General features: G+C 46.6%; 1 protein-coding gene across 1 annotated transcript in view; it reads left to right on the forward strand.

Moving 5' to 3' along the window:
* Positions 1-244: 244 nt before the first annotated feature.
* Positions 245-19130, forward strand: part of LOC147679404 (hydroxycarboxylic acid receptor 2-like) — a 37448-nt gene continuing 18562 nt past the window's right edge. Inside the window, exon 1 of the mRNA XM_086944719.1 lies at positions 245-335. The gene's annotated coding sequence lies outside the window, so the exon portion shown is untranslated. The remainder of the gene's footprint in view (positions 336-19130) is intronic.

Genomic DNA, 19130 nt, shown 5'->3' on the forward strand with positions numbered 1-19130 from the left:
GTCACTTTTGCGGTTCGATTCTTTTTTCATTGTAGCTGTTCTGTTTTTCGGGGTATTCTTAAACGTAGGTGTTGTTTTTAGTTTGACTTTTATTTCCTTTGAAGGATGACATGTCATTGTGGGTTCGTTTTTTTTGTGCTTGCCTTGCTTCCAGTTTTTGTTTTGCTTGAATGCTCAGTGTTAATCGGTATATTTTGAATACGTACTGACGCATAGTACGGTGTTTGTCCAGCAGGTTCAAATTGTTTGAACAAGGGTGGACTATATATTGCCTCTGAGGTCTTTGAACAATTGTGGTCGATTGAAGGAGGGTTATTTGAACGCGCTGGATAATTGTAAGTATTGCGCACACAGGGCTGGTCTTCTAGTGCTGGGGTTTTAATCCTTTTTCATCACTTTGAGATTCAGGAATTTAGCTGGCATTTTTTCTGCTTTCTCCTTGATCTTGTGAAGTTGCATGTTAACTCGAGACAGATATACCTCTGCTGAAACTGTAGATATGTGAAATGCACAGCTTAATTGAAAGTATAATCAATTAATCACATTAGGCATTTTTGTAGGTGGTATGCTTTTATTGTTTTCCATTCTACAAATCACCCCAATTTTTTAAATTTTCTTAGCATCCATGGGCACGGCAATATGGCTGTTTCCCCTACTCGTGAATGTTTGTACCAGGGACAACTTTGTCCTAATATTGGCTGCATAGTATCCAATAGTCTTAATTTTGTGTGTTTATTTGTTCCCACTTTTACTTACAATGTGCTATCAATAAGCTGTTGCCTTGCTTTGATTTAGGCAGACCACGTTTTCTATTATTATAATGCACCTGCGTTTTGGAAGCTGTAGGTTGAATTGGTGATAGCTTTCATTATATCCACCTTAATAACATGGGCCACTGTGTACCATATATTATGAGTATGCAGCGTTGCTTATATGGGGATCTCCTGACTCAGATATTTAGATTGAGAAATGTACCTTCATAATGTGCTTTGTTAACATAAGTTGCTATGTTATGTTATGTGTTTGGCTAGGTATGGATGCTTATTTATGTTGATTGTAATTTTAGATTGGGAGTTCCAGTTTGGGAGTTCCTGTGTACACCATATTAGTTTTTCGTGCAACTGCATTGCAAGGTTTGAAATTCCCGGATGGTTTTCCTTATGCTCTATTAGATTACTGATGTAATCTCTGGTTAGTTAAACATTTCTCTCAAGTAACACTCATGTTGTTTCTGGCCTTATCGATACTTTCTTCCTTCCCTCCTATTGATTTCTTTTTGTCTGTTTGGGCTATTTGTTAGTCACCATTCTCTATATCTGTATCTTTCTACTTGCCCTTATGTCTTGAATTCTGATCAGTTACAGTTTCCATTTTTGATGGTCTTTAGGAACACCTATATTTTGATGGTGTTATGTTTCAGGTAAACTTTGAGCTTTATTTTGGTCTATCTGCTTTTGCACCTACGCTTCAATCTGTTTGTTCCATTTACAGCTTTATATACCGTTTTACTGATATTCCTGGCTCACCTTTTTGGTGAAATTCATTTATTTGTAGAGGCTCCTGTCTATGTGAGGAATGTTGCCTTTTGCTCCCACATACCTTTTCTACATATCCAGTATATCTGTAATATAGAAAAACGTTTTGCCTATATTTTTTGTTTATATATTGTTTTTCTTTCTTTTTTTTTCTTCTTCTTTTTCTTCTTAATGCCCTGAAGAAGCGGAGAGAGTATTCCGCAAAATATGTGTTGGGAACTTCAGTACTAATTGATTCCCTAAATATTCAACTAGATATATTTGTCACATTATTGCTGAATTGTATGTGATGAACTTTATTGTATTGATGGATAGAATATAACTGAAGTATACTGAATCAATGTTGATAAATGAAATACTATTTAATCATACTGATTTGTTTTGAGACATAAAAATATTTTAAAAACCGGATGAATAATATACTGAGTGTTTGTATCACGATTTCGACTCCACACTACCCTCGATGTATTTGATTAAATTTATGATCACGGCACTCCCTGACAGAAGGAGATGGGATGTCCTTTAGCATGACTGCTTTTCCAGAGAGGTGTCACAGAAAGGAGTGGGTTTTAGGCCCTCTGAGTATTCGTATGGTCAACCTGTTAGGAGACAACTGAGTTTAGTGAGGGAAGGCTGGGAGAAACCTCTGAGAGTCCAAACTTGACATTATGGATTAAGGTGCTTGGCCTTTGTTCCAGGATGTCTGAGGATAGGAAGTTGGCTCTTTATATAGTATACCAAAAAGAGGTGTGCTGTATAAAGAGTCCAGGTATTCTCTTATGAGTGGACAGGGGCTCCCTCTAGCAATCCCAAGATGCTCTATCTAGGGTGGTGTGGTCGAGCAGCCTTAGGCTTATCAGAGAGGCGTGTTAGACATATGCTACACACACAGTCAATAAATGATGCACACACTTAAAAAGCAGATCCTCTATAATTTGGATAAATAACACTTTGTTTGAGATATATTTTTAACACCAAGAACTTCATAACTGGGTAAGTACTTTGTTTTGAGATACCACTGTGCTGAAATTATACAGAAATACGGTATACAACGTTTAGCACGCATTTTTTACCACGCACTACCCTTACAACACAGGCATTACCACGCATACCATTACAACGCATTGCGCTGGGGGGCGCTCTAGGATAGGGAATAAGTTTAATTTTATATCCAACACCTTCCCTAGTGTCCACGGGGACTGGAGTTGGAATATAAAATTATACTTACCACTATCCAGCACCTCAAAGCGCTATGCGTTGTAACGGTATTCGTTGTAAATACTGCGTTGTAATGGTATGCGTGGTAATAGTATGCGTGCTAACGTCATACATCCCAGAAATACACTTGCATTTGGTGAGTTATCAAGGTCATGCTGTATACAGAAATACACTGGCACTTGTATCGGTAAAGCAGTAATGTTATCCTATGGGAAAGAAACATTCTGCATATGGGTACTTAGCAACGACTTATGGGAATGTTCTTCTGGATTTAAAGTAAGTATGTAGGAAGGTCCAAGGGAGCACCAACAGGTCTCTCGGTCAGCTCTGGGGCGTCTGGATGCAGATGTGAGTTACAGTGTTGAGCCACTGTATAATTCAATGTGGAAAGGCCCTGTACAAAAGAGGCTATAAGTAAGGACTGGGGGGGGGCGGGGGGGGGGGGGAGAGGCGTCCGGCCAAACCGACAGGGGGGTGCTCCATCCTTGAGGGTCTCAGGCACACAGAGAAACCATTGGCCCACTTGAACTCGGTTTAGGGGGCTCGTACACAGTGGTGCTTTCTCTGGCAGGGACGCACTGTGGGAGGCACTCGTGGTTTTCGGTTGCTTGCAAAAACCGGCTGCAGGCAGGGACTGGGGAACCAGTCCGGCCAAACTCAAAGGGGGGCTCAGCTTTGGAGGGTCTCCAGACTTTGTGGGCACCATTGAGCCGCTTCTACTTGGGCTATGGGGCTTGTGTGCAGTGGTGCTTTCTGGTGTCAGGTTGTGATGGTCCAGAGGTTCTCACAGTTCCTGCATCCTGCAGAGAGAGAAGCTGCCAGTGGGCGCTGGTGTTCCGTCCGGTGGAGCCCAAGGGGGGGGCATAACTCTTGAGGGTCTATGTGCCTTAGGGGCGCCGCCGATTCATGACAACTTGGGCAGGGGGCTTGTGTGCAGTGAGGCTTTATCTGGTGGGGTCGCCCTGGCAGAGGCTCTCGTCTGTTTATTTTGGTGCCTACATAATGAAGCGAAGAAACTCCTAGCTCAAAGGGAGATGTTGCTGGCAAGCTGAAGTTGTGGGTCACTCCTCCACAGCTTTTCGAGGTGACACCACTTTCTGGACGAGCCGGATCGGTGCAATTGTTGATGACAGAAGGCAGGATGGCAGGGTTGGCGCCAAGTCAATTGCTAATCCTCAGTTTTCGCATCATGGGCTCTTCTTTGTCCTTTCTTCTCCAGACAGACAAATCTGATTTCCTGGTGTCAGTAAGCCAACTAAATACTCCATTTAGAGGTATTAAGGGCAGTGAGGGGTAGTAGCCAATGGGCTACTGACCACTGGGGTTACTATACGTGTCAGACCTTGCAAATGTCATCAAAGCATTTGGGATGAGCCTGACCTCCTACGCCGATGACACCCAATTGGTACTGGCTATCAAAGGGGACGGGGAGGAAGTGGCCAATCGATTCACGAGAGGAATGACGGCAATAGGTGACTGGATGGCCACGAATTGTCTGAAACTCAATTCAGAAAAAACTGAAGTGGTCATCTTCGGTCACCTCTCCCAAGGCTGGTCACCTGTCTGGTGGCCACCATCTTTCGGTCCCCCGCCGAGTCCAGCTAGCAAAGTGAGAAATCTAGGCGTCTTCTTCGATGCTGGCCTCAATTTTATGGCACATGCGAATAAAACTGCGGCTTCAGCTCATATGAAATTGAGAATGATTAGGAAAATACTACCTTTCCTACCGAACACGGCCGGGAAAACACTGGTCAGCTCACTAGTCCTGTCCTCCTTGGACTATTGTAACGCTCTATTCTTAAATGCCCAAGTCCGAGTGACAAATAAGATGCAGTCAATCCAAAATGCAGCCGCACGAATGCTGGCTGGGATCCCCAAGTTCGCACCAGTTACAAACATCATTAGGGATCTCCATTGGCTCCCGATACGCAGCCGTATCAAATTCAAATCGCTGTGTATTGTTTACAAGTCACTCAATAATCAAGGTCCCCACTTTCTCAAACAGAATCTTCTCCATCATGTCCCAACCCGATCTCTTCGTTCCTCTATTCAGACCTTCTTGGCTGTGCCTCGCACTAGAACAGTCACCTGGGGCGACAGGCGTTTCCTGGTTGCCGCCCCTAGACTCTGAAACACCCTTCCTGCACATATCCGAGCAAGTCCCTCCCTGTTCACATTCCGCAAACAGCTAAAGACGTGGTTATTTGACCAATAGCCTTGTATATCTTCTTTACCCCAGTTGCTGATCCATCCCTTAATTAGCGCCGAGACGCCCACGGGTATTCGCCGCGCTCTACAAATGTCAATAAATAAATAAATAAATAAATACCCCCTAGATGACCACTTCCTGTTGGGAGTGGGCATCACCCTGTCTCAGAGTTCCTAATTGCACCACAACCAAGATGGTGAAATCGTAATTGTTGTGTTCACTTCAGGTAGCCCACCTTAAAGAGGTGACTAGCCTGGTAGGCTGGAGGTGCAACACGTCTCCATGCATAGCTAATTTCCTGCCTGTCCTGGTGCCAAACGGGCCTCAGGGCAGGGGGTAGCATCCTCCAAGTCTGAAAGCCAGGCTCGCATATCAAAGGCAGTGTGCTCTTCGAAGCTCTCTGCCGTGACATGCAAATTTACTAGCCTTCCAGCTGGAGCAGGTGTACACTCGTTTGTGGCGGCTGGCTGGACAGTACTAGACAGCCAGAACACTGGAGGAAAAGAAGGTTTCAGGGGGTACCTCTAAGGTACCCTCTCGGTGCAGGTATACATAAATCCAACACTGGTATCAGTATAGGTTTATGAATACGAGGTGTTTGATACCAAACACCAAGGGTTTTAGTGAAGCCATAATGTTGGTGAGAAACATGCTTTGACTACTAATGCCCGGTACATAACTTCAGATGGCATCCCTAATAACTTGTAATATACAGCAATAGAATTAGACATCACAGGGAGACGTCCGCTCATGCAGATATGTCCTTACATAAAATATAATGCACCCTGCCTTAGGGCTGAAAGGCCTGCTTTAGGGGGTGAATTACTTATATTAAATGCAATGACTGTGGCATTGTGCATAGTAGTGTGCCATGTTATATTTTCACTCATGGTTTGCACCATGTCACGCAGCCTTCAATGACGGTCTATGTGGAATTTGTGTGTGGGTTCCTTAGGATGGCATAAGATATGTTGCAGCCCTCAGCGACCTTCTTCAGTGCCCATGCACTATGTACCAGGGGTACCATTTAATAGTTACTTGCAGGGGTACTAAAGTCCATGCCAATTGGGTTGCAATCAGACATACCTTGTCTTACGGAAGGAGCATTGGCACTGAGGTCTGTTTAGCAGGCCTCGGTGCACTGTCAGAGTTCAAAACCAGTATCCAGTAGCTAAAAAGGGGGCAAAAAGTCGTGGGACAATAGCAACAAAACCCCCAGTTTCCCACACTGAGTACATGGAGAAAGCAAATAAGGGCCAGATGTACGAAATTTTTATTTTTCATTTCCTAAATGGAGATTCCTACAGAATCGGTATTTAGGAAATGCAAAATGGTATGTACAAAATTTGCAATTTCCCAAAAGCGATTTCTACACAGTACGAATCGCTGTTAGGAAATCTCAAATAGGAAATGCTGATGCATTCCCACCCATGGGCCAAATAGGAATTGGTCTGCATTTCCTAAATTGTGATTTCCAAATAGGAAATAGCCCTCATCCTCCTGGACCTGTCAGCTGCCTTCGGCACGGTCTGCCACAGCACACTACGAATACGCCTACACGACGCTGGAATGCAAGGGAAGGCCCTGGACTGGACCACATCGTTCCTCTCCGGCAGAACCCAGAGCGTCCGCCTCCCCCCCTTCGGCTCCAAAGCCACCGATGTCATCTGCGGCGTACCCCAGGGCTCTTCCCTCAGCCCGACGCTGTTCAACATCTACATGGCAACCCTCGCCCACGTCGCCCGACAGCACGACCTCAACATCATCTCCTACGCCGACGACACCCAGCTGATCATCTCCCTCACCAAAGACCGCCAAAACCAACCTCCACGAAGGAATGAAGGACGTCGCCGAATAGATGAAGAACAGCCGACTGAAGCTGAACTCAGACAAGATGGAGGTCCTTATCCAGGGCCCCACCCCCTCAGCCTGGGAAGACTCTTGGTGGCCGACATCACTGGGAACAGCACCAACCACGCACGCAACCTAGGGGTCATCCTCGACGCCACCCTCTCCATGACTAAACGGGTCAACGCCGTCTCCTCATCCTGCTTCAACACCCTCCATATGCTCCGCAGGATCTTCAAGTGGATCCCCCACCAAAACGAAAAAAACAGTCACCCAGGCCCTTGTCACCAGCAGGATGGACTACGGAAACGCCCTCTACGCAGGAACGCCGGCCAAGCTCCTGAGATGGCTGCAATGCATCCAGAACGCCTCGGCACGCCTGATCCTCGACATCTCCCGCCGCAGCCACATCACCCCCCACCTGAGAGACCTGCACTGGCTCCCCGTCAACAAAAGGGTCACCTTCAAGCTCCTCCTTTACGCACACAGAGCTCTCCACAACACCGGCCCAACATACCTCAACAGACGTCTCAGCTTCTATACCCCCACCCGCCAGCTCTGCTCCGCAGGCCTCACCCTCGCCACAGTCCCTTGCATCCAAAGAATGACTGCCGGTGGCAGATCCTTCTCCCACCTTGCTGCCAAGACCTGGAACACCCTACCGACTAAACTACGGCAGACCCAAGACCTACTGAAGTATTTCGGGGTTCCCAAGGCCTACACGCTCCAGAGATTACCCACATACACAAAAGAACTGTTGGCACGGAAGCTGTAAAAGGCAAAGAACAAGTTTATTAAGACCCCATGGGGTGGTGGTACACTCAAACAGCACCCTTCGGTATTGCAAGAGGTATCACACCGAACACCGGTGTGACCCCGTTTATATACAATTTTGGGGCAATAAAAGATAGGCGGCACGAGTTAAGACACAGTTTTAGAGACATACATGGTCATGTTTTGGAATACTGCCAGCTCATTGGAGGGTTTCAAACCCGCTGGTCAGTTAGCGGCACATTCCTGAAGGTATACGGGTCAGTGAGAGCTGCGCATGTGTGGCTTGACCAGTACTAAAAATAGCCTGTTGCTGGGCAGATGTAAGTGGTCAGTGGAACGGACAAAGGACTAAAGGGCACGTCGGCCACGAGGCCGCTCATGATCTAAGATGGCCGCCACAATATTCAAAATGGCGTTTATCATATACAGCCAAGTTAAGGAGGACGACGTGTAGGTTCAGCTAATCGCTAACACGGACGGGCCAATTACAACAGACGACCCTTTTAGCGTTCAGCTGAATCTACCTCATAATGAACATAGTCTGGATGTTCGTCCTCGATGTCAATTAACATAATTTGTGTCACCTCTTTATGTAGCATCATTTTATCGTGGGCAAGAGCTCGTCTCGATGGCAAACAGGCCGATAGGCACATTGAACATAATGCAGGACCACATTGGATACACAAGCAGATAAAAAACATTGCTCCCACAAGTATACAGAAAATTGTCAACAGTTTCCAGCCCCAAGTTGCAATCATGGACCAGAACCATCCAGAAAGTGTCCAAGTTCCATTGTCCGGGTGTATTTCGGCAGCTATTTTATGCAGCTTTGAAATCGCATCATACACGGATGGAGAATTATCAGGCACGTAAACGCAACAGCTGCTTCCAATAATCCTACATGCCCCCCCACGATCAGCCAAAACAACATCCAGCACCATCCGGTTTTGGAGGGTGACAATTCTGGAAATCTGCAGTTCTTCGGTAATATTCCCCAGGGCAATAGCAGTGTCATTTGCAACAGCCTCAACAACACGTGTCAGGCGTCTGATCTTCCGACTGTTCAGTGCGGCCCCCACAAAGGAGAATAATCCCAGATTGAAATCCACATATTGTTGCAACGCAGTGTCCGTTTGATCAATGTCCTCTAGTGTAACAGTTCGCTTAACTCTGTTCAAAACAAAGTCGTGGTACAGAGTATAGTCGTTGTGATACATCGGTGGGGCAATGAATACAGGAGGTAGCACAAACGATACATAACATGTGCCCAACCACCCCACTGGAAGCTGATGGTACCCCTTCGTTCCACAGATGAAGTAGGTGTTTCTGGATGCAACAAATGAAATGCCATTCGGGCTATCGAACGTGAGAGTAACGTTACATTCACTTTTCCCCACTGCAATCGTGCCCTTATTTCGGATACATAAATCAGCTTTTGTAGCAATGACATTTATAACATGAGCACTTGATACATTCACATTTCTCTGATTGCTGTATATTCGTGGAGCAGACACATTGTCGGGCTTATACTCTTCCCATTCAAAACGTGTACCCTCAGCCCGTGGAAACCCATCCTTGTCATGGGGACATTCTTTATTTAGACGGAAAAGCACCCCCCCTTTTGTTGGCCACCTCAAGGTAAAGAGGAGGGTGTACCAGGCATTGCAAGACCCGTTATGCGAAAACGGGAGTGGAATAAGTGGGGTGCCCCCTCTCTTCTGGTGCCCAGGCAACATTCCACACACCCAGCAATTAGAGGTATTGGTCATATTATGTGTGTGGTGAAGAATCTGAATGAAGCTGTTATTTAAGTACGTTTGACGGTGGCGCTCTTCATGAAATGGCAGTGTAAAATGAAAATGTTCAGACGGTGCCGGGGTAGTCGGCAGCAAATGTTCACGTACAGGCACCACAAGTTCGACTACCCAGGCTATAATAGCTATCACCACAATCGTAAAAACAAAAAGAAAGGCACCCAGTATTTTCTTATCTCGCAATGCCATCGATGCCATAGTTCAAGAAAGTTTTGTGCAAAGTCTCAAAGAACACAAATTGTTCACAGTTTCTCACAAATAGTCTCTGATACACGTACGTGTATACCTAAAAAGAAAAATGCGGTGCTGAACTCCGAGGTAGCCGTTGTTTTCTTCTCCGGGCCAAGACGGGTGTCGCTACTCTGGCAGAACTGATCCCCCCCCCTTGGAATTCCCGGTTTCCGTTTCACAAACCTGGAGCGGTTACCAACCAGTTCAAAAAGGGAAAAAATCTTCTTTATCGCGGTCGTAGATTGTAGCGCTCTCTTCCAGCAGCAGATTGGTCCGGGAAGGCTCCCTCTACTTCGGCCGACGTCACAGCTGGGCTCTTTTCTTTCTCCAAGATCTCTTTATAATCAGTAAGCACAGCAGGAGTCACCAGATCCGGAGAAACTCGGCGACAGTGAGTCGAATGAACCCACCGCTTCCTGTTGGTCACTCGTACTGCGGTGCGGGTTGCCAGAAGGACCTGCTCGGGGCCCTTCCACCTGGGCTCCAGACTGCTTGCTCTTTCAAACGAACGGATCATCACATGATCCCCAGGACGAAGATCGTGGCCTTCTCCAGTAGAGTTGTCAGGGAGCGCTTCTCGAACCTGTTGATGAATGGCGAGCAAATCATTTGTTAATCGTGCCAAATAATCATTCATCATAACACAAGGCACATCATGTATCAATCGCGGCTTGGGCACTCCCCAGATATTCATGGGGCGGCCAAACACCACCTCATAAGGTGTAAGGCCAGTTCGTGAATGGGGCACTGATCTAAGAGACAATAATGCTAGCGGCAACGCATCTGGCCACTTCAATGATGTAGACGCCACAATTTTGGCCAGCTTAAGCTTCAACGTTGCATTGTACCGCTCGACCAAACCTGCTGACTGAGGGTGGAATACAGCGTGGAACTTTTGCTGAATCCCCAACCCCTTCAGTACATACTCCACAATCTTTCCGACAAAATGGGGCCCATTATCGCTCCACAAAAATTTGCAAACTCCAAAGCGAGGAAAGAATTCCTTAAGCAACACCTTAGCTGTTGTCAAAGCCGTATTGTCTTTCGTGGGGTAGGCCTCAACCCATTTGCTAAAGGCACACACCACCACTAAGACGTACTTCAGATTATTGCAGCGCTCGAGTTGAATGTAATCCATTTGAAGGACTTCAAATGGTGCAGAAGGTGGAACGAACCCTCCTTTCGGAGTATAGGCCCCCTTTCCAGGATTGTGTTGCAAACATACCAGGCAGGTCTGCACTACTCTCTTCGCAGTATTCGCAATCTCGGGATGTTCCCAAACTCGTATTAAAAGCCGAGTGATTGCAAGAGCTCCGACATGCGCCAGTCCATGTGTCATCTGGACCATCGCCTGTAAATAAGCCGCAGGCAATTTCCACTTCTCCATGTCTTTGCTTCTCCAACACCCCTCGTCATCTAGTACCCCATCTGCTGCCCAAGCCGCAAGCTCAGATTCTGTAGCTGAATTTTGTATATCCCGTATCTCTGCTCTAGCATCACTCCATCGTTCAGCCTGCGATTGTACCACGTACATGGGGGAGCTAGTTCGGGACATAGCCGTTTGCCTTGCTATGCTGTCTGCAAAGGCATTTCCTTGGCCCACCTTATCCGTAATTTTCTTATGGGCACTGCACTTCACTATCGCTACTTTTTTAGGGCCAAGCAGCGCATTTAGGAGATCACGCACTAACTCTCCATGCATAATGTGCTCCCCATGTGACGTCAGAAACCCGCGTTCCCTCCAAAGAAGCCCGAAGTCATGGGCCACTCCAAAGGCGTACCGGCTGTCTGTGTATATGTTCACACATAGGCCAGCACTCAATTCGCAGGCTCTTGTTAAAGCTATCAGCTCTGCTGCCTGAGCCGATTTTTGTGGTATTCTAGCTGTTTCTACCACCGTCTTAAGAGTCGTGATCGCATATGCTGCGGAAGTCGTGCCATCTGGCAGCCTCAAACACGATCCATCAACCCACAGTTCCCCATCCACATCTGAAAGTGGCACATCCTGTAAGTCAACACGACCCTTTGTCTGTTCCTCAGTCAGGAAAACACAATCATGATGTTTTTCTTCCTGACCCTCCTCGGCCGGATAGGGCAATAAAGTCGCGGGGTTCAAAGTAGCGCATCTCTTCAATGTTATGTGTGGCGCTAAAAGTGTCAGCTCATATCCTGTAAGTCGTGCACTCGTGAGGTATTGGGTCTTTGTTTGGTTTAACAGGGCATCTACTGCGTGAGGAACCAACACCAACAATTTGTGTGATAACACTATGCCCTCACTCTGTCGTATGGCTACTGCTGTTGCCGCTACTGCTCGAAAACACCCAGGCAGCCCTCGTGCTACAGGATCCAAAATGGCAGAGAAGTATGCACATGGTCTCTGCTTATCCCCGTGTAACTGTACTAATACTGACAACGCGCACCCATCATTCTCGTGCACGTACAATGTGAAAAGTTTCGTGTAGTCCGGTGTTCCTAACACGGGTGCAGAACAAAGGGCCTGTCTCAACTGTTCAAAGGCTTTCTGACATTCATGTGTCCACTCAAGAGGCATCGGTGTAGTTTTGGACAACAATGCTAGCAGGGGTTTTATGATATGTGAGAAACCCATGATCCATTGTCTACAAAAAGATGTCAACCCTATAAAGGCACGCACATCTCTCTGCGTGCGGGGGACTGGTGTATCTAAAATCGCCTGAATTCGATCAGATGTTAATGCCCTTCCCTCCTTAGACAACAGATGACCGAGGTAGGTCACCTGGGGTCTACAGTATTGAAGCTTTTTCTTGGAGACCTTGTGATTGTTTTGTGCCAAAAAGGACAGCAACGCAAGCGTGCTCTGTTCACATTGTATATAGGAGTCAGCAGCAAGCAAAAGGTCATCCACGTACTGGATGAGCGCAACGCCAGACTGCAATTCGAAGGAATCTAGCTGTCGTTTCAAAGCCTGGCTGTAGATGCTAGGGCTCTCAGTATAACCTTGGGGAACACGACAAAATCTATACGATTTATTATTGAGTGTAAAACCAAACAGATATCTGCTATCTGGGTGAACAGGGATAGAAAAGAATGCATTCTTTAGATCGATAACGCTAAAAGTGGTGGCTGTCGGTGGAACCAAAGTAAGCAAAGTCGTGATATCAGACACCACTGGGTATTGGGGAATGACAATTTTATTTATTTCACGCAAATCAATAATAAATCGATAGATCTTGCCATCTGAGTCTCTCTTAAGAATTGGTAGAATAGGGCTGTTACAGACATTATAAGGGACCTCCTCCACTACCCCTGCAGAAATCAAATCCTGAACAATATGTGTTAGTGCAATTTCGCCTTCCTTCGAGATCTTATACTGTGGCACTCGCGGTAGAGGGGCCCCCTCCTTAACAGTGATATGTATTGGTGGAATACGCATCTCTCCCACATCCGTATCTGATGTCGCCCACAACGTGTACGGCAGAGAGGCCAAAGCGGGAATATCTAAAATGACACAAAATCTGTCACGTCCAGAGCAATCATCAGGATCAGGGTAGTTGTCATTCAGAATAACCCGCACTCCTTCTGGAGCGCAGCGTATTGTTGCTCGAAAATATTTAAGCAAATCAATGCCCAAGATATTATCTGGGGTATGGGGCGATAGCAAAAATTGGCCAAAACTGAAGTACTTGTCAATGCATAGTGCAAGGGGCTTGGACAATGGGCTGGGGGAGGGTGTGCCATCAAACCCTACACACGTAATCATTTCGCCAGACAGGGGAGCCCTCGGAACCAAGTTTTTCGACAGAGCGCTACGAGTAGCTCCTGTGTCGACTAGAAACTGATCAGTAGAACCCAAAATACCCGCTGTTACATATGGACCTTGCTGATCTACTGGCACTTCGACTGATTCCTTACCCCATCCTACGCAGTCCTATGCATGCACATAATCCTGATGTTCCACATTCTCCCCTTCCAAAATCTGATATTGATTCCGTCTATCAAACGTATTTCGTTCGTCCTGGCCACGGCCCCTCTCCTCAACCTGTCTACGATCACCTCCGCCACCTCTCGCTCCAGTATAACCTCCTCTTGACCTTCCACTGCCTCGACCACGCTGACTACGCTGTTCACGAAGTACCGGACAATCATCGGCCCAATGCCCAAACTCCTTACAATAAGCACACTGATCCTCCGCAATGTCCGTACGACCATACAACGCATGTCCTCCACCTCGTCTACCTCTATCATTCCCTCTACTCTGTGTTCCCCGAACCTGTGCCAACATCACCTTCGTTTTCAATTCCTTCGTCTTTTTCTCTACATTTTCTTTAGCCTCCACTTCCTGCCGCTCATAATACTGAGCCATAGTTAACAAGGACGCAGGGGTTGCCGTGGCCCAGGAACTCTCACTCGATTTCAATCGCTTAGCAATCTCCGGTAGGAGATTAGCTACGTACTTATCTACAAACAGATGCCGACCCGTATCGTCTGTTAAAGATTGACCACTGTAATCATGAAAGGCCTCCTCAAAACGCGTAAAGAAATCTGAAACCGTTTCATCATGTTTCTGCTTGCACGACGTTAACATGGTCCAATCAATCTTTTTGGCGGGAACAAGCGTTTTCAATTTACGCAAAATAGCTGCCGGGAGTTCTAGGATTAGCTGACAAGGCTTGCATGCTGGTGCCCTGTCTAAATCTGCCGCATTTATTTCTTTCCATGTCCCTCCCAATATTGTCTCGTCATTATTTTTACGAATCTGCCGCCACATATCAGGTGGTAATATCAACCCAAAAAACAAATCAATATCTACAAGAGTCATCACACAAGACGATATAGCCCCCTCTACCCCCTCATAGAATGCCGCTGGATTCTTTCGGAGATCAGGTAAAGAATTTTTAAGTGCCATGACATCTGCTCTATTCCATGGTGTATACACCCAATTATACACAAAATATCCCTTCGCATCCTTTGACAATTTATCATCATCCGTACCTTCCCCTTTTGGTGGAACATACAAAGGCGCGGCTTCACGCATAGGCATAACATGCAACGCAGAGCTCTTATCTGAACCACGAAGAGAACACTCCTTAACCGCCTCGTCATTTCCCGGCTCAGACTCCTTTTGCCTCCGTTTCCGTTCCTGTCGCAAATGGGTTGCCTCATCCCGCAGCGCGATCAAATGCTTGAACAGGTCATCACCATCTGTAAGATCAAAATCACCTTTAGCCAAATTCTCACGATACACCGACAACGCTTTAGGCTCAAGCGTATCAGAAAGTTCACGATATGCGTTTACAACTTCATCCGCCAAACTGGACAGAAAATACATTAATTCAAGATCCGACCACCCCTGTTTCTCCGCTACCAACTGTTCCTGGGTAACACAATGCTTATTCACTTTACGAGCCCAACTACGTAAATGAGCGGACCTCTCCGCAGTAAACCTGAGAGCCGATACCCCTTTCTGGCTCACTTGAATCTGCCCATCATCCTCGGAGTCCGCAGCCGGAGCCGTCGGTGAAACGTACGGAGGCGGTGACCGATCTAACAAAGAAAAATCATCAATTTCATTATTAAGGACAGGATAAAGCGGTCGGCGAATAGGAAACTGACCAGTCGTTTGCAATTTACGTTCCCGTTCCTCCCTCTCTTTCTTCTCCTGAGCCTCCTTCTCCTCAAGCTGTAAAGCCTTATCCCGAGCAGCCTTACGCTGCTCTTTGTCCGCCAAGGCAACCTCACGCTTCATTCGTTCACGCGCCGCTTTCTCCCACATTCGTACACAATCAAACATATTTTGTCTAGACCTACGTTGAAACATACATTGCTCAACAAATTGGATTTTACTCAAATCGTATGACCCGTGTAGGGGCCATTGCAATTCGGGATCGGCCTTAGTATACTTATGCCATAATTTACTGTACATAATAGGTGGAAGGCCGTGCTTGATATACATGTCCCTATTTGGTGTTCCCTCTGGGGGAGCCGGCTGTGATTCCGCTAACCTAATTGATGCATCATCTCCTAAGCAACACATTCCCCGGAGTTTGCTGAAAACAGGCATGTTCAAAAAGTATCACGAAAGCGTGACACCAGACCAAATGGCACTTACAATTCCTCACACGATTGTGCCGCTTCAAAGGAAAAAACAAAGTTAGAGAAACATCTCTACATGCCTGCCTATGTGAAGTGCACTACACATATAAGTTCAAAGATCACAAATTCAAAATGTTAGCTAACTCAGATCAAAGTTCACAAAATTCGGCGAGCGTCCGAAGACTACCTCACCGATCACAAATCTCAGGACTTCAGTAAGCGTCCGAAGACTACCTTACCGACCACAAAGCTTACCAATTCTCAAAAGTCCAGATTCCAACTGCCAAGGTCTTGTAAGCCAAATCAGCCAAACGGCACTTTCTCAGTGAAGCGGACACTCGAAAACTCAGTCGGAGACCGGCGCCACCTGGAAGGTCAGATCGGAAGGAAAGGAAAAAACCCCTTGGCAGCCAAGACTCGGGTCACTCGTGGCAGTGCGCGTCCATGGCGAGTTTCCAAGCCTTCGTCACGACCTCTCCTTCGGGCATCCGAGTCGCCGATGAGTCCCTTCGTGGTCGCCAATTGAAGTATTTCGGGGTTCCCAAGGCCTACACGCTCCAGAGATTACCCACATACACAAAAGAACTGTTGGCACGGAAGCTGTAAAAGGCAAAGAACAAGTTTATTAAGACCCCATGGGGTGGTGGTACACTCAAACAGCACCCTTCGGTATTGCAAGAGGTATCACACCGAACACCGGTGTGACCCCGTTTATATACAATTTTGGGGCAATAAAAGATAGGCGGCACGAGTTAAGACACAGTTTTAGAGACATACATGGTCATGTTTTGGAATACTGCCAGCTCATTGGAGGGTTTCAAACCCGCTGGTCAGTTAGCGGCACATTCCTGAAGGTATACGGGTCAGTGAGAGCTGCGCATGTGTGGCTTGACCAGTACTAAAAATAGCCTGTTGCTGGGCAGATGTAAGTGGTCAGTGGAACGGACAAAGGACTAAAGGGCACGTCGGCCACGAGGCCGCTCATGATCTAAGATGGCCGCCACAATATTCAAAATGGCGTTTATCATATACAGCCAAGTTAAGGAGGACGACGTGTAGGTTCAGCTAATCGCTAACACGGACGGGCCAATTACAACACTACTGGCCTTCAGAAGACTCCTCAAGACCTGGCTCTTCGATCAGTAGCTGCAACCGTTCCCCCCCACAGCGCCTTGAGACCCCCACAGGTATGTAGTGCGCTTTATAAATGTCTTGATTGATTGATTGATTGATTGTTTGATTGATTGAAATCGCAATTTAGGAAATCCAAACCTAAGGGTGCCTCTGGGACTAACGCTCCCCTGGAGGCACCTCAAAATTCATAGTGCACATGAAAGTGCGCATAGGCCTAAGACATAGGTGCGCTTCAGGTAACATTAAAAAATGCATGTTTTAAATATTGCACATGGTTACTATTGACTTTCAGTCGATGGTAATAGCATTTTCTAAATGCCCAATTTGCATTTAGAAAATGCTCTGTACATGTGCTTAAGGAATCGCAAATAGGTAATCCCTATTGCGTTTCCTAAATGGCGGTTGCAATTTGCGATTTCTATCGGGTAGAAATCGCAAATTGTGACCGTTTTTTGGGCTTTATAGATATGAAAAGGTTGTTTTGCATTTCTTAATGGGCCGATATTGCAAATCGGCCCATTAAGACATGAAAACAGCTTTCATACATCTAGCTCTAACAACCTTGAGGCCAGCCAAGATCTCCAGAAGCAATGGTTTTACCAAAAGGCTGCGCTGGTTGAGTTTCAGCCAGGGCAGAAAGTATGGGTTTTGGAGCATTTGACACCTAGGGCCCTCCAGGACAAATGGAGTGGTCCCTACCCTACCCTACAAAGAAAGGGGGAGTTCACCTGCTTGGTAGACCTAGGCCCTTGCAGGAGCCCTCAAAGGGTCATCGATGTAAACCGCCTGAAACCTTTTCATGACAGGGTTGATGTGACCATGCCGATGCTCACTGATGAGGATCAGGAAGAAGAGGGTGAACCTCTCCCTGACCTATTCTCCAAACAACCTTAAAGGTGGATCTGTTGAGAGAGTTATCTTTTTAGGCACCCTCACTGCACAACCACAAACTGACTGACGGAAAGACCTGAGGCAGTATGCTGAGCCCTTTTCTTTGATCCTTGGTCAGACAACCTGGTGTCCACATGATGTAGACACTGGGGACAGCCTACCTGTCAAAAATGTAATTTACAGGCAGTCTGATCAAGCCAAAACATCAGAGCTGAGGTTAGCAAGATGCTCCAGTTAGGGGTGATTGAGCCCTTTGAAAGTCTCTGAGCCAGCCCAGTGGTCTTCATCTCCAAACCTCATTTCAAGTGAGGTAAACCAGAGTTGAGGTTTTGTGTGGAGTATAGAGGTCTCAATGCTGTCACTAAGACATATGCACACCCTATTTCAAGAGCAGAAGAACTGATTGACAGGTTGGGTGCAGCCAAGTTTCTCAGTACTTTTGATATCGGTCCCACCCCAGGAGCCAAAGAAAAACCAGCATTCTCAAACACAGATGGACATTACCAGTTTACTGTAATGCCCGTTGGTTTAAATAATTCCCCAGCCAACTTCCAAAGGCTGGTGAACAAAGTCCTGGCTGGGCTGGAGTCTTTTAGTGCAGCATATCTTGAGGATATTGCTATCTATAGCTCTACTTGGCAGCATCACCTGATCCACCTTTTGAAGGTCCTTGAGGCTCTGTAGAAAGCAGGACTCACTATCAATGCAAGCAAGTGCCAGAAAGGGCAGGGCTCCGTTGTATACTTGGGCCACCTTGCAGCCCAAGATTCAGACTATTCTGGACTGGCAGGCTCCAACAACCCAGGCTTAAGTCAGGGCATTCCTTGGCTTGAGTGGGTACTACAGGTTTGTGAAGGAGTATGGTACTACTGTGGCACCTCTCACAGAAATAAACCCGAGAAACAACCCAAGAAAGCAAACTGCACCTTGAACTGTCAAAATGTTTTTGACACTCTGAAGGAAGCAATATTCTCAGCACCTAGTCTAAAAGCTCCAGATAATACAAAGCAATTAATTGTGCAGACTGATGCTTCTGAACATGGGATAGGATCAGTCCTATCACAGAACAATTATGATGCCCAGGGCCAGGCTGTTGCTTTTATTAATAGGAGGTTACTCCCCAGAGAACAACGTTGGAGTGCCATTGAGAGGGAAGACTTTGCTGTGGTTTGGTCCCTGAACAAGCGGAGCCCACACCTGTTTGGTACTCACTTCCTTGTACAAACAGACCACCGGCCTCCCAGATGGTTGATGAAAATGAAGAGCGATGGACTTTACAGTGGAGCACAGACCTGGGACTGACCATGCTAATGCACATCGACTTTCCAGGTTCTTCCACTCAGACAATGAAGACTCTCTTTGGAAAGGTAAGTCTTATTCCCTTTCGTTTTGGGGGAGAGGGTT

The sequence above is a fragment of the Lissotriton vulgaris genome, chromosome 11 (genome assembly GCF_964263255.1).
Source record: "Lissotriton vulgaris chromosome 11, aLisVul1.2, whole genome shotgun sequence".
NCBI lineage: Eukaryota > Metazoa > Chordata > Amphibia > Caudata > Salamandridae > Lissotriton > Lissotriton vulgaris.